The 24,040-nt window shown below is 41.7% G+C and overlaps 1 pseudogene; it reads left to right on the forward strand.

Annotated features, from left to right (window-relative positions):
- Nucleotides 1-8,322: 8,322 nt before the first annotated feature.
- LOC140690475 (DNA primase large subunit-like) overlaps nt 8,323-24,040 on the forward strand; it is a 95,958-nt pseudogene continuing 80,240 nt past the window's right edge.

Here is a 24,040-nt window from a genome sequence, read left to right on the forward strand (position 1 = left end):
GTAAAGGAATAGTTTTATTCTGTAAAACCCAGAGAAGTATATTTCTTACATTAAATAAGAAATTGACCAGTGTAAATTTCAGTAAAGATGGTAGAGGTGCTTTGGGAGACAAAAATGGTGAACAAAATACGATAATAATGAAGGAGGAATGTTAGAACTTCAGTTATGGCCTCATAAGTTTATGAAATGAATGAGAAACCTAGGAATTTAAATGATGTTTAGAGTCTTTGCATATAAAGATATGTGGCTAAAACAGATGTCAGTCTGGCTCTCTGTAATTGTGATAGGTGTATGAAATGACATGGGACGTGGCCAGTGAAATGTAGCAGGAGCCAGTGTCACCTCAGCCAGCCCCCTATTCCCAGATGTACCACCGGAGATGCTTCCAGGGGGCTGTAAGGGGTGGAAGTGCTGGCATGTGTTTTCCTAAAGCTGCAAGATGGCCAGATATAAGGGACTCAATGTACCAGGGAATATGCAAAGTGTACATAGCAGAACAGTGGTATAATAGTGTTTTACTTAATGGTAAAATAATTAGACATTATTTTTATAGTAAACCCAAGAAGGACATGTTCTAGAATCAAAATGCAAGTTTTGGCTACATGTTTAAGATAAGTACACAAGACTAAAAGTTTAGGGCATAAAGGTCACCTGTTCACTGGTGCCTTGGGCTGAAGGCTGTGAAACCCCGGGGTTCCTTGTGGGTAATCTCACTTTTAGAGTATATTGTGCAGACTGGAGTCTGTGTAGAACTCCTAGTGGGACTTTCTGCGTGTAGTAAAACCATGAGGAATGCTGGCTGTGTCCCTGCCACTCTCATTCCTGCTCCTTCAGAGCAGTCCTTTAAGAGGAGAGGGGAGGGTACAGCTCAAGTGGTAGAGCGTATACTTAGCATGCACAAGGTCCTGGGTTCAATCCCCAGCACCTCCTCTAAAAATAAATTAATAAACCTAATTACCTACACCCCCAAAAACCAAACAAGCAAAACTAAGGGGACAAACAAAAAGGTGACAATTCAGTCTCTTGGGTGCCAATGGGAAAAACAATATATGTTGAATTACACTTGCCAGATCTCTGTTTCACTGGTGAGAAGTCTCACTGTGAAACTCTTTTCTGTAGTAACTTGAAAATTGGGTTCTCAAATTATCAGATATTCTAGAAGTAAAATGATTTTATGGGTGTTTTACTTGAAGGGAGAAAATTCAGCGATCCATGCACGTTTATCACCACGTGTCTCAGAACACCTCTTTTTCTTGCTCGAGCAATTGTGTTCCATGTTTAAATGATGTAGAATCAGGAAGCTGCTTTGGTTAGCCTTTGCATAACAAGCTGCTTTTCACACCATAGGTTTCATGATCAAAATTCAGCACTGGGATATCTGCTTGCACTATTCCTGGATTTACTCTCATTTCTTCATGTCATCCAGACCCCTGAACTGAAAATATCTGGTTAACGCCGCACAGTTTAATATTCTTTGGAAATTAAACTACTTGGGCATGTTTAGATCTCAGATGGAATCTATGCATTTTGCTTGTCAATGTGGTTGGTTGGTTTTTAGAGCCTCTGTATTGAAAGTCGTGTTTGCAGCCAGCTGATAGAGAAATTTCCATGTGCTGAAACATCGTACCGATGAAACCTCTTCTGGGGTGAAGTTCAAGTGAGATGAAGATGATGTGTATGAACCCAAGGAAAATCAGGAAGGACTGTGGGCATCTGAGCTCAAGGCCGTGGACTGGGGATGAGCATCTCAGCCGGCCCAGGGGTGCAGGAACCCCGGGGACAAGTTGGGTTCCAGGACCTGGAGGAATATAATGTGGATCCTCACAGCCTGGGGTTGCAACTGGGATTCGTTGCTATGATGAGAAAATGTATTCAAAATGACTCAGGATTTTCTGTTGTTAAAGTCAATGAAGTTAAAAGTGCAGCTGCCTGTAAAAAAGTTCATTTTACTTGACATCTGCTTTTGTCTCAGGAATAAGGAGATAGTTCTGTTGAACAACCTGTTCTCTCTAGAGATGTTTCTTTTTGTTACTATGAGGTCTCTGTTTAAATTGTTGCCTTTCAGTTTCACAGATGATTTTCTCAACCTATGAATTGCGTGTCTCTTAGAACACACACACCAGCACAGTCCATGTGTCTTCAGTTCTGTAGAAAAGGGTTGCTGGGTGTTGAGTTGCCATTCCTGGGGAGACATGAAGTGCAAGTAGGAGCCATCTCAGCTCTTATGTGAAGTGTGGAGAATGTAAAGACATTTTAGAAAAGCGTTCTCCATTTGTTTTTCATTAAAAAAAAAGCCAAAACACTTATTCGAAATGTGGCATCTGTACAAAAGCCTACACACAGATGTTTGCAGCAGCTTTATTCATAATTGCCAAAAATTTGGAAGCAACCAAGATGCCCCTCACTTGGTGAGCAGAAAAATAAAGCATGGTCCATCCAGATGACAGAGTTCTAAAAGGAAATGAGCTATTGAGCCACAGAAAGACACTGAGCCAAAGAAGTCAATCTAAAAAGGCTACATACTGTGCGATTCCAACTACATGACATTCTGGAAAAGGCAAAACTATGGAGACAGTGAAAAGATACTGGTTACCAGGAATTAGAGGGGAGGAAAGGTTGACTGAGTGGAGCTCAGAGGGGTTTTAGGGCAGTGAGACTATTCTGTATGACACTGCAGTGGTGGGTAAGTGTCATTAAATGTTTGTCTAAACCCACAGAATTAATGTACAGTAGCAAAAGTGAATCCTGTGAAACCTTATTGTAAACTCTGGACGGTGGTGACAATGATGTGTCAGTGGAGGTTCATCAGTTGTAATAAATGTACCACTTTCATGGGGGTAACAGGGCAGGCTATGCATGTGTGGGGCAGGGTGTGTATGGGAAATCATGTGCATTCCTCTCAATTTTGCTGTGAACGTAAAACTACACTAAAAAAAATTCTTTGCAAAAACAAAACAAAACAAAAACAAAAAACCCAAGCCTGGACAAAAACTACCTGCCTTTGGTATTTTGGTTATTTGTAAATCATGCGATGCCGCCACCCTCACACCCCTGGAAGGGTGCTTAGTCTGCTTCTCCGTGTAGAACAAGGTTGTATGGAGGAAAGTTCTACCGTGTGCTAATAACCTAGCTTGGATTTCTTTTAAGGTACAGCTTGGATATTACTGCACATTGTCATTCCTCTGGAGATTGTAAGGAAGCTGGGGTGAGTGGTAGAGGGCCAAATCACCGGAGAACAAAATTGAGCAGTATTTTCCAAGTGAGCATTGTTTTCCTGTCATTTTTATGTGTTTTAATTTAGCCAGTGTTGGGTGAGTAGTTCAGAGAGAAGGGATTTATTATTTTAAAGTAAAGCCACCCTCTTGCTCTTCATTTTCAACTGATTGTCACCTTTGTTTTCCAGATGAGTGTTGAGTCTTGAAAAACCACGTTCTGTGCTCACTTACAGAGTTTAACTCCTTGTCTCTGCTCATTCCCTCCCTTCGTGCCCATCCTCTGAATAAGGAAACCGTGAACTTTTTTTCTTTCCCTAGGCCCTTTTCCGAAATTATTCTCAGGAGTAACTGACCGGCAGTAGTCTGCTCTGGGATTTGCAGAGCAACAATCAGCCTCACTGCTGGCGGCCAAGTGCTTTCACCCCGGGAACATGCCTTTTAGAGGTGTTCCCTGTGTGCAACGAAAGAGTTAAATGCAGGTTAAATCTCTCTTCCTCATCCTTCTCTTGTCTCTGTCTCTGTCTCTCTCACAAATCTGTAATTGCATAAAATCATTACTGTAGGACGTCTATTCTCTCGCTCCCGCTGGGGGAGCACAGACCTGGCGGGTGTCTCTGATTTCCCGTCCGAATCCAGAGCGGAGGTTGTAATCAGTCCTCTCTCCAGGGTGGGCCTTGAACACATGCTCTGACAAACCACTGCCAGTGCATGGCAAGCGGACATCCCTGCTTTACACATGATCCCTAGGACCCCCCAGGTGGTCCATGGCTTCCTTGCTGCTTACCTACTGATAATGCCTGAATCTAAACCTTCATTTAGCTCCATACCCTCCCCCAAGCTTGAGATCCAGGTATCTTCAGTTCCATCTTGGTTATTCAAAAGCACCTCAAAGTCAGCATGCCTGGAACTAGTCATTTTCTTTCCTCTCCCCAGCCTCCTCTTCCTGTCACCACTGTATTGCAGTTACTGAAACAATCTACTCACCCGGATGTCCTCTGTAGCTTCTCCTTCTGTTTTAGGCATGAAGTTATGTAGAGGGTACCACCTTCTTATTTCCTACTTCACGTCTTCCTTTCTGTTGCTGCTGCCTTGTTCTGCCCCTTGGATCCCTGGGTCATCCTCCTCCAACACTCCTCTCACTGTCGAAAATCCATCAGCCCCCCTCACCTCCTCCCCTGAACTACTTCAGACACAAATATACACGAGGTAATACCACATACGCCCATGTACTCACCTCCAGGAACTTGATTCTAAAAATTATTTTCTCCATGCCAGTCTAGTTTAAATGGGACGTCTGAGAATTTGTTTTCCATGTTTGTCTTCCTCTTTTTTTTGAATTGAAGTATAGTCGGTTACAGTGTGTCAGTTTCTGCTGTACAGCATCATGTCCCACTCACGCACATACATGCATAAGTTCGTTTTCATATTCTTTTTCATTAAAGGTTACTACAAGATACTGCATATACTTTCCTGTGCTATACAGAAAAAATTTGTTTTTTAATCTATTTTTATATAGTTAGGTTAAAAGTTTATAGAAGGTTAAACTTTATGGTGTATGCCTTACTCTTGAAAAGATGTGAGAATTCAGCCTGCTCTTTCACCAGGCTTTCCCATCCTGGAGGAGATTCATCTTCTAATTGCTGTTTGGATTTCACTGTTTTTGCAACTATAGATCCTTTTAGGGTAGGAGTATTCTGAGATAAATATTTTGGACTCCTTTTCAAAATAACTTACCTACCAGAAACTGCAACCCATAGTATAGGGAGTAAGCAAAAATATCTCGAAAGGTATTTACCATAGTGCGTTAATTTCAGCATCATTATGTACACGACACAGGATGTTTCTCTACATCTCAGTGAGTCTTGTTGGAGTGGAGTCACGTTTACAACGTCTGTTCCTTGTCAGTAAATTTTTTTTAATAAACTTTTAAAATTATTATTTTTATTTGTTTATTTTGGGGGGTGATGATTAGGTTCATTTATTTTTTTAATGGAGCTACTGGAAATTGAACCCAGGACCCTGTGCATGCTAAGCACACACTCTACCACTGAGCTTTATATACCCTCCCCCTCAGGGAAAATTTTTTTGGTCAGTGTTCACTGTAAAGACTTTGAACTTTGATGTATGTTTTAAATTTTTAGTGATATTGGAAAAATATTTAGTTGATATTTCTGCTTTATTTGTAGCTATTAGTTAATGAAAAGAAACCCCACAAAAAACCCCCAAAAGACATAGAGTAGAAGGAGGGAACTATGACATGATTGCTTTTGCGCAGTGCCTGGTAGAGTGCATTGGCTGCTTGAGTTTTGCTCCGTTAGTTTTGGGCTACTTGTTTCCTTTAACTAGAGACCACAGTTTCCACTCTGTTGAGGGGTGGGGCATTTGCCCCCCTTTAAAGGGAGGACTTGAGATACTCAATTCAGTTAGAAGTGGAAAGATGCATGTGGCCTCGTTGATAGGTCACAGTTACACATGTAAACTTGAGGGATGCAAGACCAAAAGGGCCAGTATCTCAGGCAGACTCTTCTAAACCCATGCTGCTATTGGAAGTATTGAGAGAGGGGAAGCTTTCATTCCCTCTGCAGTATTTATTGAGTGCCTGCTGCATGCCCTACCACATGCTGTTCTAAGCAGTAGGGGGAAGGTGTTGGGCACAGCAGAAAAAGTTCCTGCCCTGATGGAACTTACATTTTCATGGGGAGAGAAAGACAGAACACAAGTGAGTGAACCAGTTACTTAATATGACTTTAGAAAGTGATGAATGTTGAGAGATACCTGTGGGGAGGGGCTGCTCTGCCAGGGGTGGTTAGGGAAGGCCTCTGGGAGGGGGTTACATTTGAGCCAAATCACAAACGATATAAAGGAAGCTTCAGTGCAAAATTTGGGAATTTTCACGCCTGAGCTGAGCCTCTATGCGGCTCACATGCACAGTGTGGGGCGGCGGGGCAGGCGCGCTGTCCCGGGTCCTGACCTCAGCGGCTCACGCGGGCTCTTGGGATGCCAGCCCCTAGTGCTTAGGCCTGGAGGATGCTTTCCTTCGGGCAGAGTGACAAGTTGGACCTGACACCTCCAGACTTGCTGTCATCTCTCTTATGCCTTTGAATCTATGTGGTGTTTATTGTCATTAAAAGGAGAATTACTAGTCGGCAAAGTGCAGTATTAATTTTTGTACCCAAATGTGTGGCAAAATGCAAGATTTACTCAATGATAGTAATCTTTGAAATGAGATTTATTTAAGAATCAGTGGTCTGTAATATTTGCCTAAAAATGGCACAAACCTTGCATTGTTTAATTCAGTGTGCTAGATTAAATTCTTAATAATGAAAAGAGATCTTAACAGGTCACCTTTGGCACGAGAGAGGTATAGCTCAGTGGTAAAGTGTGTGCTTAGCATGCACGAGGTCCTGGGTTCAATCCCCAGTGCCTGTGTTAAAAATAAATAATTATGTTTTTATTTATTTTCTTTTATTTATCTCGCCCCAGAAAAAGAGGTTACCTCTGACCTCTCAGCAATGAGAAGTAAGGTGCGTGCCAGGACAACTTTCATAATGGTTTCCATGAAGCAGCCCTAACTCAGACACCCCACTGAAGTCTTTGCAGATGTGACATATGATAGATCTTCTCTTTCATATTTGTTTATTTATGTGTCAAGGACAGTGTTGTACTTTTTAGCAAAACAAACAACTATGACATATTTGGAAATCAAAGTCTATTTAAACTAGACAAACACTCATTTCAGGTTGTAGAGGAAAGTCTTTAATGCTGAACATTTGCTATGATTGTATATTGCCTTCTTGGAAGACTGACAGTTGTGACTTATTAGTTTTGATTTAGATTCAGTTTTACTCAAAGCAGAAATCTGAAAAGCTTTAAGGATGAAATGTAGCTGTACATATGCTTTTGTTTTCATCAGTTAATGGAATTATGCAGTTGTGAGTTTTTAGATTTGTTGCACATTCAGTAAATTTTTATTAAACATCTGTTATGTTGGGAATGTTAAGGAATGCAGTGCCCCTCCTAGTCCGGTGGATGTAGTACTAGCTCCCTGGGCTCAGAGAAAATTCCAGAAGAAATGATGGAGCCAGCAGTCCCTAAAGTGAAGTTTGCATTCTGTCAGCAAAAGGTTAGCAGATGGCTTTGCCACTTTGCAGAACTTTGAAGTGGCTCGGTTGCCTCATCCCCTTTGCTGTGAAGAGACATGTACTCTTTTTGAAAATGCTATTTGTTTTACAAGTTGAAAGCAGAACCTTTGGAAAACTCCAAATCTTCCTCGAAATAATTATACTCAGAACCTTGACTGTTGTTTTAGGAATTATTCTTCTCAGTTACTCAAACTTGAAAAGAAGTCATCGGGGTGGGGAGGGGTGGGGACAGAATCAAATCGTTGAGTGTAGGTGTACCAGGAACTAAAGCCCTGATCTGCTCCTGTGTGTCTGGTGGGGTTGGCCCAGCTGCCTCTTCAGTTATCCTGTGCTGGATTCCAGCACCCTGGTCCAAGAGAAGTGTTTTTTTTTTTTTTAAATTGAAGTATAGTCAGTTACAGTGTCAATTTCTGGTGTACAGCATCATGTTTAGTCACACATATAAATACATATATTCATTTTCATCTTCTTTTTTATTGTAGGTTACTACAAGATATTGAATGTAGTTCCCTGTGCTATCCAGAAAAAATTTTAAATCTGTTATTATATATAATGATTAACATTGCAAGTCTTCAAACTCCCAAGTTTATCCCTTCCCACCCCCTTTCACCTTGTAACCGTAAGATTGTTTACTATGTTAGTGAGTCTGTTTTGTTTCGTAGAGTTCATTAGTGTCCTCTTTTTTCTTCCTTCCTCCCTTCCTTCCTTCTTCCCTTCTTTCCTGCCTTCCCTCCCTCCCTCCTTTCTTTCTTTTCTTCTTTTTCTTTCTTTCCACATATGAGTGATCTCATATGGTATTTTTCTTTCCAAGAGGAGGATTTTAAGAAGCTGTTAGATGAAAGGATTGGTGGGATAACGTTAGCCTGAGGGAATCTTAAGTGGCTTTAACTAGGGGAGTGGGTAACTTTTATCCTTAAAATCTGACTCTGGTCTTGGTTTAGAGAATAATTAGGGAAGAGGCAGGAATGGAGGTGGACAGTACAGTGACCAGAGATGCTGTGTTTGCAGTTCAGGATGAAGGGAATGAGGGCTGGGTTTGAGAAGGGGGTGTAGTTGAGGATTTCCTGTGTGGGATGAAGAGACGTTGAGAAATATTTTGCTGTCACCGAGGTGTTTTTGTTGGCTTGCTTTCATTTTGAAAACATGGGTTGATGACAAATCACGCCATACAGATTGACAGACGCAGCAGAAAAAGACTAGTTTGTTTGCTCCATCTGTTTTCAGAAAATTGACGTTTGAAATATCTAGATAAATGATTTTAATTTTTTAGAGCATAGCTTTGGTTCTGAGCTATGAAATCTGTTTAACAATGAAAATGAAATTTTGTAAAGGGATTTGAATTAGCAGATATGGGGTTTATTATAGTAATTTGTTTATAAAATCTTGATGACATTTTATATGTCATGAAATACTAAACAACGTTTCTTAGGGATACTGAGAATCTTTTGAGCTAAATTTGCAGCAGACTGTCTCACTTTATTGTACTTTAAGTTAATAACTGTTCATATGTTTTGACTCACAAAATTGAGAATGTTTCTCCATTATTATTTGATATGATTTAATAAAAATGACTTAATATTTGGCATTTTGGTCCATGTTTTTTCATAAATATTACTTTTATTAGATGCTTTAAAAGTGATAGCTTGGCACAATATTGTAAACTGACTAATTCAATAAAAAAAGTGATAGCTTTATTTGCATGATGTTGAAACTTAGGTTTGATGAGTTAATTGATGAATTACTTTTAATTGACAGGATAATTAAAGAGACAGGATACCCTATACAAAAGCAAAGGATATCCTTCAGTTTGCTTTTTGTCTTGAGGAGTTTCTCTTTTGTGAATTGCCAGATGATTTACTAGCAGAATATAAGAACCATATATTTGACACAATTGAAACTAGAAGAAATCTATCATTAACTTTTGGTGTTTTATTTAGGTTACTTCAAACTGTCTAATTACTTGGAATGAATGTTTCTAATTTCTTTGGTTCAAATTCTTATAGTGTAAAAGAGCTTTCTCAGGAAAAGAGAAATATAGAGCTACATATACATATAATTGATATTATTGCAGTAAAGTGTATCAGAGGCTGGCATTTCTCCGATATACTGTCAACCTGACCCACAGTATTTAGGAATAAGACCCTGGTCTAACATTTTGTTTCCTAGACTAGTTGGGGGTCATATTTGAATATTAAATACTTTGAGTTGCCTTGGTGTGTTTATAAGATATTCTTGGTTTCTTATGGTAACTTGGTTGTCAAAATGAGGGAACACACGTCTGTGTGCGTATGTGTGTGTGTGTGTGTGTGTGTGTGTATACACTTATGCCATTTTCACAGTAATTTCATGATAAATGAAAGTCTCTCTCCCCAGTTTCTTCGTCACCCCTGGATTCAGTGCTACAAGATTGGTTGCTATAAACTTAGAAGTTTTTCAATCTTTATTTGCAAAGATAATTATTTTCATGACTAGAAGCTTTTTCATGAGCTCACGTGGATACTCCCCCCTTATTTATTTGTTTTTCATCCTTTTCCCTCTAAACTTAGTGGCATGCTTTACAAACCTTGTCTTAGATTCAAAAAAAAAAAAAAAAAACCAGCATCCTTCCATTTCAGGCACGCCCTCCCCTCCTGCTCGCCCCGTCCCCATTTTATGTAGTATTCACACGTGCTCAAGATTTGACCTTGGCTGTTCTTCCTAACCCTCCTCTCTGCTTTCAGTTAACAGCCAGGTCCTTGCCGGCTGTGCAGTCGGATGAGAGACTCCAGCCGCAGCTCAACCACCTCAGGTAAAACCAAGGCTCAGCCCCGTCATGCTGGTAAACCCCCCTGCATTACAGTGGTTCAGGTAGACTGATGTGCTTATTAAAACTCCTCCAATTTCTAAAAACTTTACAGAGTTTTTCTTTGCTTTAATTCTGTGATTTCAGTTTGAGTTCTTAGTGCGATACGCTTGTTACTCTTGACTTTATGGTACTACAGAAAGCTCTTTCAATTCAATAAAAGTGTGTAGCGCTGGTTGATAAGCTGAAGTTAAAATGAGGAGCAATGGCTGAACACAGAAAGATCTCGAAGGAATGACCTATTTACTTAACCACGAGGCTAAGGCCAACTTTGGGAACCCGCACGTATTTTATTGGTGGTAGTAGAAATAAGTTGTATTTGTTTTCTAAATACAAAAATAATATATCCTTATTATTTAAAAAAGCAAACTTAGAAAATACAGGAAAGGGAGATGGAAAACCTTTCATCCTACTCAGAAATACTTCTTTCCTATGTGCTGTTCTAAAACTCAGTGTTGAAATTATGCTTTTACATAGTTGGCTATCTGTTATTTCAAAATAAACATTATAAGACTTCTGTTATAAAAATCTCTCTAAAAACATAATTTTTAGTGACTACATGGTATTTTCTTATAAGATGTTTTCTTAATATGATATTTTCTTATATGACTATCCTGTGGTGCATTTATCTCCCTTTGGGGAGCATCTAGACCATTTCTTATTCTTTTCACTAGTGTGAAAAATGCTGTATTTTTTATCATTTCCTTAGCAGAGGTTTTCAGAAATGGAATCACTTTGTCAAAGCATATGAACCATTTTTAAAGATTTAAATATTTTTTTTTCCAAAAACGTTACTCTACTCATACTTTCATATTGTACCAGATCCCCCATGTTACTGTACCATGAACAAGACGGGGCAGCCAGAACGTTGCTGATTTGATAGGTTTATCATAGAGATATTGTTGGTGCCATGTACATTGCACTGATTATTATTAAGAATGATTTGAAAACACCTTATTATCCGTTCTTATTTTGTGATGGGATTAGCTATCTGTATTGTTGTCCATTTACTGACAGCATCTCTTGATTTTATTTGATCGTGTATACTTTAGACATAAAGGATAGTAACTCTTGGTTGTATTTGATAGATTTTTCTTTCCTGAAAGGTTTTTGATAATGCTGCATCATCCAGCATACCTCCATTTTCAAGTTTTATGTAGCCAAGCACCATTACTGTTTTCCTTTATGGTTTCTTTTTATTCTTTTAAAACTCTGAATACTACTTCTCATTTGGAAGTCAGGGGAGACCTGAATCTCTCACATCCTCTAGTGGCCTTCGTTCCCCGCCTCCCTGCTCCCTCTTCTCCTCCTCCTCTCCTGTACCCCTCCTTTCCTTCCCAGAGGGGTATTCCCCCCTCAACCCCTCCTGGCCTTGTTTTGTTGGGTAGGAGGCGGGGTCCAGATTAACACTTCCTGAGGGACTGAGTTAACATAAATACTCAACCTACTTGTTGAATTTCTGAGAGCTTCGTATTCATGAGTCCTATACCTGACCTGAGACTCTCTCTCCAGCAGCCTCTTACCTGTGCCTGACTTGCCCTCTCTGAAATTTCTCACTCCCTGCTGGAGCGATTCTCTTATTCCTCAGTTTAAAACCACTCTGCCTTCCCCAGTTTCACCCGGGCTCAAGGAAGAAGCCCGTAGCCTGGCACGTAAGGTCCTTCTGGCAGGAAGGAGCCTGGCCTGCCTGCACCCTGGCGGTGCTTGCCTGGACATCCTCCTGGCCAGCACACCCTGTGCCTCTGCCCTTGCCGGTGCTTCCCTCCCAACCGGCCTGCTCCTCTCCCTGCCTCCACTTCTGTCACTTGACCGAATGTGGCTTGTTCTTCAGAACTGAGTCTGCTGCCTCCTCTGATCTGCCTTACCTGACCCCTTAGTTCTCTGCGGCCCCTACCCGTCTCAGCCTCCTGTTTTGTGCATGTGCTCCTGTAACACCACGTACCTCCCCCACCATATTACAGAGCCGGTGATACTGCCCTCGCTGGTTTCCTTAATTCTGCTTGAGAGCTTACAGAGTCACCTTCATGAGAGGTATGCATTATGTGTTTTGCTGAGTGAAGTGGTGTTTTATACCCATGATATTTTGAGGTTTTTTTTTTCTGCATGAAGTTTCTGTAATTTATAAATCGTATCATGACAGTTCTTTTCCCTATAAAACCACTGATTCACAAGATGTAAACCTAAAGGGCTGACCCTCACCCTTAGTCCACGTTTGGTTCTGGGTGATAGTGATGGATTCTCCTTCCTCCACCTCCACAGTGTGGTAATTGTCAACGAGAATTTAGATGAACTACCGACATGTTTTTGAGTCCTTGGAGCTTGCACAAACTGTGCACTCGCTCAGGGCTTTCACTCTCTGTGCAGGTCACTCGTGGCTGGTTGCTAGGCAACCAGGGATAGACGCTACATGTGATATGCACCAACTGATGTTGCTTTTTTTGTTGTTGTTATTAAACCAAATGGTTTCTCATTTTATTACCGTGTCAAAGACATCTGTATACAGGGTGGCAGGTGATGTTTGACACTTCCCATTGTAAAGTAACCATGTGGAAGCCTTTCAGGCATAATGAATTGCCTCTTTTAGCTGCCTAATTGTAACATGTTTCTTTTGCCTTCCTTTTGCTTAGGCCCAAATAGGAGAGAATAATACTCTTTGGTTTGAAAGATTCAAATGATAATCTTGTTAGGGAGAAATAATCATCACTGATTTGCAGGAACTGTATAGTGTAAATCTTACCTAGAGGGGCCAGACAATAGGAGGCTGAAACTGAAATCATGACTAGTTCTGATTTTGTTTAGTGCCTCTAATGGTCAAAGAGGAATGATGAATGATGAATGACATTTTAATTAAATTTGTCAATAAAGCTAATTTGGGAGAGGATACCAATACCTGTGAGAATTGATGGAGCAATACGGAGAAATCCCCAAGTCATTTTTACAGGACTGAGGCATTCAGAAAGAATTGGTATGACACTTTGCCAACCTAAGAATTTAGGATATTGCTTAACAGTATATAGCATTTGGAGGACGTAGAAGTGATGTGTCCAGGTTTTTTTAGTTGAACCTAGTTCTATAGTTAAAAGTTAAATTAACTGCAAGAAAAGATTTCATCAGTTTCTTACAGGAATGCAAGCTTATTTCTCATCATTAGTAGCATCCATCCACTCATCAGTAACTGAGTGCCTTTTATGTGCTTGGAATAAAAAAAAGACACAATTTCTGTTTTCAAGGAATTTACAGTTTTGATTTCATTTGAGAGATAGGCACTTAAACATGTTACAACATTGGTAAACATTTTGAATGGAATTAAACACAAAGTATATAATTTTATTAATCAAACCGTGTCCCCCACTGAATTATTTGCCTTAAGTAATGGAGCCATGACTTGGTTGTTTTGGATTTCCTGCTCCTTAGCACAGAGGTGGCTCCCGGTGGCTACTCAGATTGGACCGACTTTTAATCTCACTTGGGGCATGACATTGTCATTAACCGGGAAGGAGAATGGAGAAAGACAAGGGGGTTAGGGAGTGAATATAGCTGCTGAGATTGCAGCACGGTGGTTTCAGGTATTTTTAAAGTTGAGATGCCCATGGAGCACGTGGAGGGAATGTTTAGTAAGTGGCTGCATATAGACCTGCAGTTTAAGACTGAGATTTATATTAGAGAGTGACGTTTGCCGGTCACCACTACATAGATGGTGGTGAAAATCAGAGGAATGATTGATATCCCTCAGGGAGAGAGTGTGGAGTGATGAGAAAAGGGGAAATGGCCCTGAAGAGAACCCATAGCACATCGGGGTGTGTGTGCCTGTGATGGGCAGTGATGGAGGTAGAAGATGAGTTAAAAGAGAAACCAGTAAAAGAACCAAGGGAGGACCTTGAATGAAGCAGGAACACAGCAAGGGATTGTGGGGTCAGAGATGCTGAAGCAGAGAGTTCACAAAGGAAGGGTGGACACTGTTCACTGCCGTGGGACAGTTGGGTCAGAACTGCTTAATGTCAGCTGGATTAGGCACACGGGGGCCAATGGTGACCTAGCCTGCACCTTGCCGTGGTGCAGGTGCACGTCTGGTTCCTGAGAGGAGTCAAGGAGGAAGTGAGACACAGCGGGTGTAGGCTGCTCTGGGCAGAGCTGGGAGGGAGACGGGGCTGTACCCATGCGCTGCACGTTTTAAGTGAGTGTGTTATTTTCCCCATGCAACTGGAAAGTTGTGCATGTTTATAGGTTAGGGAGGAAGGAGGTCGTGGGAATGTGAGGAAGTAATTGAAGGGGCAGGTACTTACATAGGAGGAGATGAGACACAGAAACCAAACTGGCGAGTGTACAAAGTGCTTTCCCACCTGGCTTTTGAAAGTTCATACTCAGAACAACCCAGTGAGGACGGCAGATGGTCATTTATCATTCTTCCTATTTTAAAATTTTGGGATGGGGCCTCAGGACGTTCCCATTAAATTCCAAAATGCCAGAGGGAGTTTGTGTAAATCATAATTCCTGCTCTCCTCAAACTGCACATCGTTAGGTATGTCATCCAATGGGTTCACATCTCAGTGTGATGCTGCTGTCATCCTCACACGTCCCTGCGTTTTCTAGGGTGAATTATATAGTGGACTCATTTCCTAACCGGGAGATGTATGGAGGTATTGGGGTACGTTGCTATCGGCGTAGAAGGTTGTTTTAAGTACGTATCTTTGCTACCAGGATGGTGGTTCCTGTAGGGTAATATTTACAGAAATGTACTGGACTACAGCGGGTGTTCATGTTAAAAATGGTTCTTCTTGTTGATTGCATATCCCTTACAAATGTCAGGTGTAAAGAGGTGAGACCAGAGAGGAAAACTTGCAGCCTGCTTCCTACATGTGATGGCTTTAGTTGTGTGAATACGATTTTTTGTCCTTAAAAATAGTGCCTTTCCCCACAGTGTGTGTCTTCCTCTTTGACCTCTCCATCTCAAGATATGCATATTGTTCCCATTTAATGTTTTGCTTTTATTTAAGGAATAATTTCAGGAACATGTGTTTGTTACACTGTTTTCCTCATTTTATTAGCATACTTCAGCACAACAGTAAAATAGAAATCAAAGATGAGACAAGCTAGCAGAGGGAAGTGTTACCTACAGTGAACACTTGGACTGTGTCACATAGATGAACTTGTAATGCACTCCGAGTTTTTAAACAGATGTTTACATTGGCCTTTATTTGAAAATCATTGGGAATAATGAAAGCATCTTCCATCAGTTAGTGCTATTACCAACGATTACTTTGTAATTTTTCCCCCTCTAATGCAGTTCATTTGGTTGACATGTACACGTTTTTGTTTATTCCTCTAAAGAACATAATGTCACTGATTTTATATCAGAAAGGCGGGCTCTGTAAGAAAGCTTTTCCCAGTATCCATGGTGGACAGTTCTCAGTGTTTTCTTTTTGAACTAGTTCTCGCTTTGAAATCAAAAAATCCATGGGCATTCAGGTGGCTCCTGCTGGCAGTCAGCGCTTTCCCATCACCTGTTTGCAGGCTCTGGCATGGCCCTGAGCTGCGCTTACTTCCTTTCCTACACGCAGTGCGTAAGCTTTTAGCTCAGTGGTTATTGTGAAGATGCTTCAGGTGCCCTGTAAGCTGTTAATGCACTAGGACTAATGTATTCTTTTCCATTATGTAATGTCTTTGGCTTATTATTGTTCACATCTGTATTAAAATTGTTTATGCCTCTTTAGAGATGTGCTTGTCAAGAGTCAGCATTTTATTAAAATCAGCCCGTGGTGTTAAGGGTGCTGTAAAGGACACTCTGTGTACAAAGGAGCTGGCTGCTGTGGTGCCTTAAGTCGGGACGCTTCTGTACTGCCGGGGAAAGAAGACCAGTTTATACACACACGTAGCCCCCCACCCCCCGCGGCTCTGCTGGAATGGTTGCTGCAGCTTAATCGAGTGAAGACAGAGGAGGTATCTGTGTGTGGATTATGTTACAAGTTTGGTGTCATTTTAGTGTTTTTTTGATAAAATTTATAGTCACATTATGTAAAATTTGGAAAAATAGAATGAATCCTGCCTCAAGACTGTAACCACTGCTAGGCTTTTGTTGTAATCTCTCTGCATATTTTCATGTAATTATAATTTAAATGGTAGACTTTTAAAACTTTATTTTTCACTAAATCTGAAATTGCATTCCACGGCTCTAATTTTAAGTGACTGTATAGTTTTCAGCTGAGGACAGGCATGTCTGTTTTGACTTACCATTCCCATTTTATTGGGTATTTAAGTTTTTTTGGTTGAATAAACCTGTGACGTGGAATTACAGTGTTAGCAGCTTCTGTTCAGCCAGGTGAGGTGAAGTGGGAAGAGGAGCTGCTGTAATGGCGTCCTTAAGAAGGGATCGTAGCACAGGAGGAGGTAGGAACGCAGAGCAGCAGCAGACTGGGTGGTGTGTAGCTTTGAAGATACAGGAGCATCCGTTACCCATGGTGGGAAAGCAGCAGAGTTCCTAACTTGTGAATAAGTGACTTGAAGGAGATGGAACAGAGGAGCCTGAATTTTAAACCCTCTTAGTGCATCTAGCAATTTTTGTTGTAGCTCTAACAAAGTGCCACTGATTTAATGGATTATAGCAGCATTTCTTTATTATCCTACCACTCGATGCGTTAGAAATCTGACATGGGTCTCACTGGGCCCAAATCAGGTTGACAGCAGGGCTGTGGTTCTTACTGGACACTCTGAGGGAAAGTCTCCTTCTAAGCTTGTTCAGGTTGTTGGCCAGATTTAGTTCCTCGCAGTGGTGGGTCTGAGGTCCCCATTTCCCTGCTGGCTGTCAGCCAAGGGCCCGTCTCTGCCCCTGGAGGTAGCCCACCTGCCCCTGTGCTTTCCGTGAGCCCCCAAGCCTCTCTCTGTTCTTTGCATGTGGGTCCTGTCTCAGAGCCCCCGGCGGTGCCGCAGGCCATTCTGCTTCAAACCGAGCTTCTCCTGCTGCCTCTCTGCCTCCACCCGAGAAAGCTCTCGGCTTTTACAGGCTCATGTGTTTAGACTGGCCCATGTGGACAACAGGCTCACCTCCCCACCTCGAGGTCCTTAACCTTAATTACATCTGCACAATCCTTTTTGCTGCATAACCTGTTTATGGGTTCTAGGGATTAGGGTGTGAGCGTCTTTGGAGGCCATGGATCTGCCTGTTACCGTGAGGGTCTTCTCTCGAGGGGTTGAAAACATCTTTTTACATCACTTTTCATCGGATTTATAAAACCATCACTCTTAATTTGAATAGAATACTAACTTTCCCTGGGTTTTTGTAGTTAGGGTAATTCACTTTGCTAGCTTCACATGTTTTAAAGTTGAAAAAGGGGTTAACAGTGACTTTTACAGAAATATAAGGAAGTACTGATTTTCTTTTTAGCGATACAGAAAGGAGGTAGGAAAGTTTTTGCTGTCTCTTGGACTGGCTTGAGCCAGGGTGAACAGGTACCTCTGTGCCTTTGCAAATAGTGGGCTTTGTAATGAAGTGGTTTGAGTGGCTGTGACTTGTGGAGGGACTCCGGTGTGAGAGCTGTTTGGTAAATACATGGACACAGAACTTTTAGCATCCTAAGAGTTTGTTTTATTTCTTGTTAATTAAACACACATTACAGGAACCCCTAGTCGGTGCCAGACGTGGTGTTAGGTTCAGAGGTACGTGTTTATTTCTGCTCTTACAGGATTCAGTGTTGATCAGTACTGGGAGTCTTAGCTGATGTGACCGCAGCAAGTTATGATGGCCGTTAGCACGGCAGAGGGTCGAGACTCCGTGGGCACACAGCAGTGTGTATCACAGTGTTCTTGCGGCTTGTCCCCAACTAGAAGTTTCAGATTTCTGTTCGCCCTCTGACTCCAGGGTGTCTTAGGGATTTCTGGAATGTGGATGCTATCAGTCTTCCTGAAGAGCAAAGTTTGTGACTTTTACATTTTGCAAGTAGTTTTATTGTTTGCGGTTATTAAATTTCCTATTCTCTACTCATTGGGTTTCTTTAGAACACTGATTGTCCTCTGGTTAAGTAATAAAGAAAGTTAGTTATTTTACACTGTGTTTGGCATAAAGTGCTAACAAAGTACAGAACGGTGATGATGCTTTGGGAAGTAACTTTCTTAAGAAGCCAGAGAAATCCTTGTAGTTAGTGTGATATATTAGCAGCTAAGAAGTCTTTTGTTTGGTCCTGGGCAGTAGCATTTTCTGTGTTGGTGAAAACGTTCTGTACCTGTGCTGTTCAACTCTGTAGCCAGTAGCTACTTAGGGCTGTTAAATGCTTAAATACGGCTAGTGGGGTTGAAGAATTCAGGTGTGTGTTTGTTTCTTAATGGAGGTACTGCGAGTTGAACCCAGGACCTTGTGCAAGCTAAGCACGACCTCTACCACCGAGCTGTACCCTCCCCTAAGGAATTCAGTTTTTACTTTTATTTTAATTAATTTAAATTTAAATAGCCTTTGTAGCTGATGGTTACCAGATTGGACAGACAGCACACTTTTTTGTCTTGTTTGAAATGCATTTAGATAATCATATATTTTGTAAAGCGTAATAATGATTTGAGATTCATGGATTCTGGAGCTCCAAATCTGAGGTGGCCGTGGAAGTTGTTATGAGGGCTTGTGGCCATGCAGGGTTGTGAGGCCCCTGAGCCACGACAGCCCCGCTCTTTCTGGTGTGGCTGTCATCTCCCTGTTCCTGAGCCGTCCACCTATGCAGGTGTTGCAGGAAATCCATGGAAGGGGGCACATGGCATTGCCCAGAGGACATGCTGGGGTTCCTATCCTGGGTCTCTCTGGGCTAACTGGTGCCACGTGTGGCCTGTGGTAATCTTGTGAGTCTAAATATTTACTTATCCTAGGAAGATTCCCTGACATCACAGACACAGTTCGCCTTAGCTCCTTCAGAGGAAGAACAGAACGACATTTGGTAGACTGGGCTGAGAAAAGACTGCCGAGACTCGCTGGAGGGGCAGTGCCCCCTGTAATTTATAACCACTGTTTACAAAGTAGCTCCATGAAAAGATAATACAAGGTGCATAAAAAACCCACTTGTAATTAAGCGGCCGTGGTGCTTGATGTCGGTCATCCCCACGTCTGCGGGAGGCCACCAGGTGGGTCCCCCCAGGCTGGCTCCTGGTCGCCCAGCTCCCTGCCCACCCCCAAGCCCCCAGGCTCTGTGATGCTGCCTTCTCTGTGGTGCTCACAGCGGCACCACTGGCTGCAGCGATCGCTCTTGTACGCTCACTTATTGGCTTGATGTTGGATTGTCTGCAGCGTAAGCTCCATGGGGACGAGGAATTCGCCCGCTTGTTGGTGACTCTTTCTCCATTACTGTGACAATGGCTGGACCTCAGGGACAGTCCCGAGTGAGTGAACGAATGGGAGAAAACACTCTTGGGTTTCAGAACTTTACCTCTCAGTGAGATTCTTCCTAAGTTACTAAATGTTGAGACTGAATGAGATGGTAGTTTGGATGAAGCCTTGGTGGATATTCTGTCACTTTCAAGAAAAAACTCTGGTAGAGAAATGCTCTTTGCTTTCACAGAAGTTCAGCACTTGTTTTGTCTTTTGTCTGGGGGCTGGGGCTCTATCTCCTGGAATCGGAAACTAACTGAGGAGGATGGATGGTACTTCCTGTATCTCAGTGTGACCTCAGGAGGACCCCCTTTTTTCCCTCCCCAATGACCTATTCAAACATTGAAAACATGCATTTAAAAACAAAATGAAACTACAGCTATTATGAACCTTGCTGTTTAGGTCTATGAACGAAAGCCTTAAGCACGATCCGCCATCATTAATGGCAGTAAAGTAGTGTCTAGGAGAGTTATGTAATGTGACCTATGGGCTGTGACTTGGAGTCATAGTCCTTGCTAGTGGTCCCTTCATCTCCTTTTCTCCCCAAACCCCCAAAAGCTGTGTCCCCGGTTCTCTACTGTTACTAGGGAAAAAATGTACGAGGGTAGTTGTAGAGTGCCGTAAACTTGCGATAGCCCATCTCAGAAGCATCCCACTCTGTAAACTGCTCGTGGGGCAGAGAAGACATCCATCCATGTTCCATAGGAACTGCTGGGTGTCAACTTTATTTCACACCCACCTTACCCTCAGTTTTTCCTAGTTCACCTTTCTTTATTGTTATCATTTGAACATCCAGGATCAGAACCAAATCAAAACAGCCTGTACTTAGGGAGTCATTATATTACCAGAATATACTAACAATGTAAAGGAATATAACAAGTGTACTCATGGAAACAGAGGTATTTGTTGGGGTCTTTGAGTGTGTATGGTGGAAATACAGATGTCAGGCTGTAGAGTGAGTATCTTATTGGAATGCATGTGTGTATTGCACTTTTTAAATCAGTTTTATTGAGGTGTAATTTACATACAATGAAATGCAGTCATTTTCAGGGTGCATTTCCTTGACTTTTGAGAATTGCAAGGTACAGATATTTTTGATAGAAAAATGAGATGCAACTTTCAAGTCCCTTGCAGCTCACTGGGTTGTTGCAGCTTAGAAATTGAAATAAGTAGTAAAATACGTACCACGTGGGAAAAGATGAGGCCAACGTAAACAAAGAAGTGTAGCGGTCGTGCCATTTGTAGTTCTTACCTGACTCGGAAACCCATGTAATCCTGATTTTTTATCAGTATCTGAGCCTCTTGGGATCATACAGTTTCTCTCAGTTGTAGAGAAATATAGATCATCATACTGCATGTTGTCCAGTGGTAGTTTTTTGGCGAGAATTTTTCTTATGCAAACTTGAGTAAACTTGATGCTCGTGGAAAAATAATTTACAACAGAATTTTATTGATTGTGTTCTCATTTGGAATAACAGCAGGGCAGATCACCTAGGCCAACGCAAGTTGGATCCCATTTCCTGGGGAGTTAGCTATGAGAAGAAACTCATTTCAATTTCAGTGGTGACAGCTTTGAGTGAATTTTCCTGTGATACCCTTCACAGCAGGAAATGATATATTGTAACTTGGGCTCCCTTGACTTCCTGCACACCCAGCAAGTCCAGACGGCAGGGAGTGTGCTTTCTAAATGTCTGAATAGCCTAGCTTATGGGGACGGAGCATTTCTTTGTAACGTCTGAAGTGGGTTTAAAATTGTGATTGCAAAATTGGTTATATGGATGATACACAAAACTATTGTTTCCTTTTTTGCAATTGGTTTTTCCATTTGTGCTGTGATTATACCTGACTCTACGTTGTATTGGAACTTGGTCTACTTTTATAGACTGATGTGGGAAATTACAGTCATTTTGAAAGCTGTATTTGCTTACTTTTAAATTTAAGCAAATAAATGTTTTCTTGATGCAGAGATCAGCTTTGATTACCTGCGATGCTTTCTTCACTGCTTTTTTATTTTATGCCAGTTTTTGAAATATGGTTAAGTATAGCTGCCAGATAGAAAGAAGAAGCTCGTATTAACCTCTTTTAAGAGTCCTGGGAAATACTGCTAGAGAAAGGAAATGTGTTTTCTATGTTTCTGTTTTATGAACCTCAGAATCTGTCTGTTGGGGGAATGGAAGGCATTGAGATACTCCCAGAGGCTGGGAGGTGGATTCTGTCCAGTCTGGCCCAGGGTCCTGCTCTCATCTGCACTCATGTCCTACCCAGCATGGCTTCTGACAAAGGACAGAAGAATGGACCTTGTAACTCAGTGCTGAGGTGGGCACGCAGCCCCAAAGACTTCCAAATAGAAATGTGTCACAGCTTTATCCATCCCCACTTCCAAAAAAGATTCAAGTTACCTCCAAGCTAGTCAGAATTCAAGACTGCTTCCCAAAGACTTTAAATGGCAAACTGTGGCTCAGGGTTAAAGCCTTGACTCCAGAGTACAGTGCTGAGAAAACAGGCCTACTTGCAGTAGGCTTGGGGCCCTTGCTCTTGGACCCAATGCAGAGTGTTTTCCACTCATGACCAGCAGAGACTGATCCTAGTGTGGTAAACAAGAGTCAGGGGAGGGCAGGTGGCTTTTCTACAGCCATCCCTGGCCCTCAGGAGAGCTGTCGAAGGCCTCACACCCCTGTCCTCACCCATATGGTGAGTGACCTGTGAGAACCCAAAGAGGGGCCACAGGTTTACTTTTCAGTTACTTCAGTGCAATTCATTTTGCTAATATCTTATTTCACTCATCCCAAATATTTCAACATGCAACCAATATGAAAATTTATTAATGAAATGTTTTACATTATTTTTTCATACTAAGTCTTTGAACTCCAGTGCCTGCTCTGTACTTTGTGGACATCTCAGCTCTGATGAAGCTTTATTTCCAGGGCTCAGCAGTCATGGCTGGCTAGTGGCTGCTGTGTGGGATACAGCAGCTCCACAAAGTGGGGCTCCATTGAATCTGCAGGGTTTGAGGCTGTTTGCACCGTGCAAACTTCCTAAGAGTATAAACCTTCCAGATAATAAGGTTATTCAAAGACGTCTAAATTCTACTTCAAGATTCAGTATTTTATGAGATAGTATAAAGAAGATAGGAAAGAAATACAATTCCCCCCTGAAATTCAAGGGGAGATACTAGTACACATTAAGAGTAGAGAGAAACAACCACCAACACGTTCAAGTGTAATAAACTGAGGCTTAGATGGTGATGATGACAATTTGAGTGCAAAATACTGTGGTGGACGCCTACTGGCATCTCCTTCAATTCTCACAGCAGCCCTTTAAGATGGGTGTGTTCATGATCCCTTTTAGGGTCCCTGTGTACCAGGGAGGAAACTGAAAGTAATTAAGAGGTTTTCGCCAAGTTACATGGACAGTGATTGGAAACAGACCCATGACCAGTGGATCCTGAAGCCAGTGCTCTCAGTCACTCTGTTCTGCTTGCTCCTTTCTGCTGTTCTGCCTCTGTGATTGCTTTTGGCCATTTGGACTTGGAAAAATGATGCAAATATGGAGGAATGGCAGCCAGTTCCTAACATGTTGCAACTATTCCACTACTTCCTGTTTACCTCCCTCAATTTTCATCACTGATGGGGACAGGAGAAAATGATTGGAGAGATAATCACACCTGAAGGGCCTTTTGCCCCCGATTTTGTCCGCTGTGCCCTGTGGCGTGGGTGTCCCCATACTGGAGCTGGCAAAGCCACTCAAGTGGAGGTTTGATGGTCTGCTCTATGCTGAGCTCAGTGCCACAGCATGGAAAGACTTCCTCCTCCTTACCCAGCTCATCTGGTCGTGAGACCCACAAGTCCACTTTTGTAGAATTCCTTCTTTTTGTTTTCAGCTCTTCTTTGGCAGCTCTCAAAAACAATTCCCCAATTTTTTTTAAACACCTTTTTTTTGTGGTATGATTCCTGTGAAGTAAACTGTACATATTTCAGATGTACACTTTGGTGAATTTTGATAGATGTACACACACATGAACCCACCACCACAATCAAGATAGCTCACATTTCCATCACTCTCTAAGAGGTGTCATTTTTGAAAGCCCAATTTATCCCTTCCCACCCCCTTTACCCCCGGTAACCATAAGTTTGTTCTCTGCCTATAAGTCTGTTTTAGATAAGTTCATTTGTGTCCTTTTTTCTAGATTCCACATATGGGTAATATGATATGACATTTTTCTTTCTCTTTCTGGCTGACTTCACTTAGAACAACAATCTGCAGTTCCATCCATGTTGCTGCAAATGGCATTATTTTATTCTTTTTTATGGCTGAGTAGTATTCCATTGTGTATGTGTGTGTATGTGTACATCTTCTTTATCCAGTCATCTGTTGATGGACACTTGGGTTGTTTTCACATCTTGGCTATTGTAAATAGTGCTGCTGTGAACATGAGGGTGCATGTATCTTTTTGAATTATATTTTTATCTGAATATATACCCAGGAGTGGGATTACTGAATCATA

The sequence above is a fragment of the Vicugna pacos genome, chromosome 30 (assembly GCF_048564905.1).
Source record: "Vicugna pacos chromosome 30, VicPac4, whole genome shotgun sequence".
NCBI lineage: Eukaryota > Metazoa > Chordata > Mammalia > Artiodactyla > Camelidae > Vicugna > Vicugna pacos.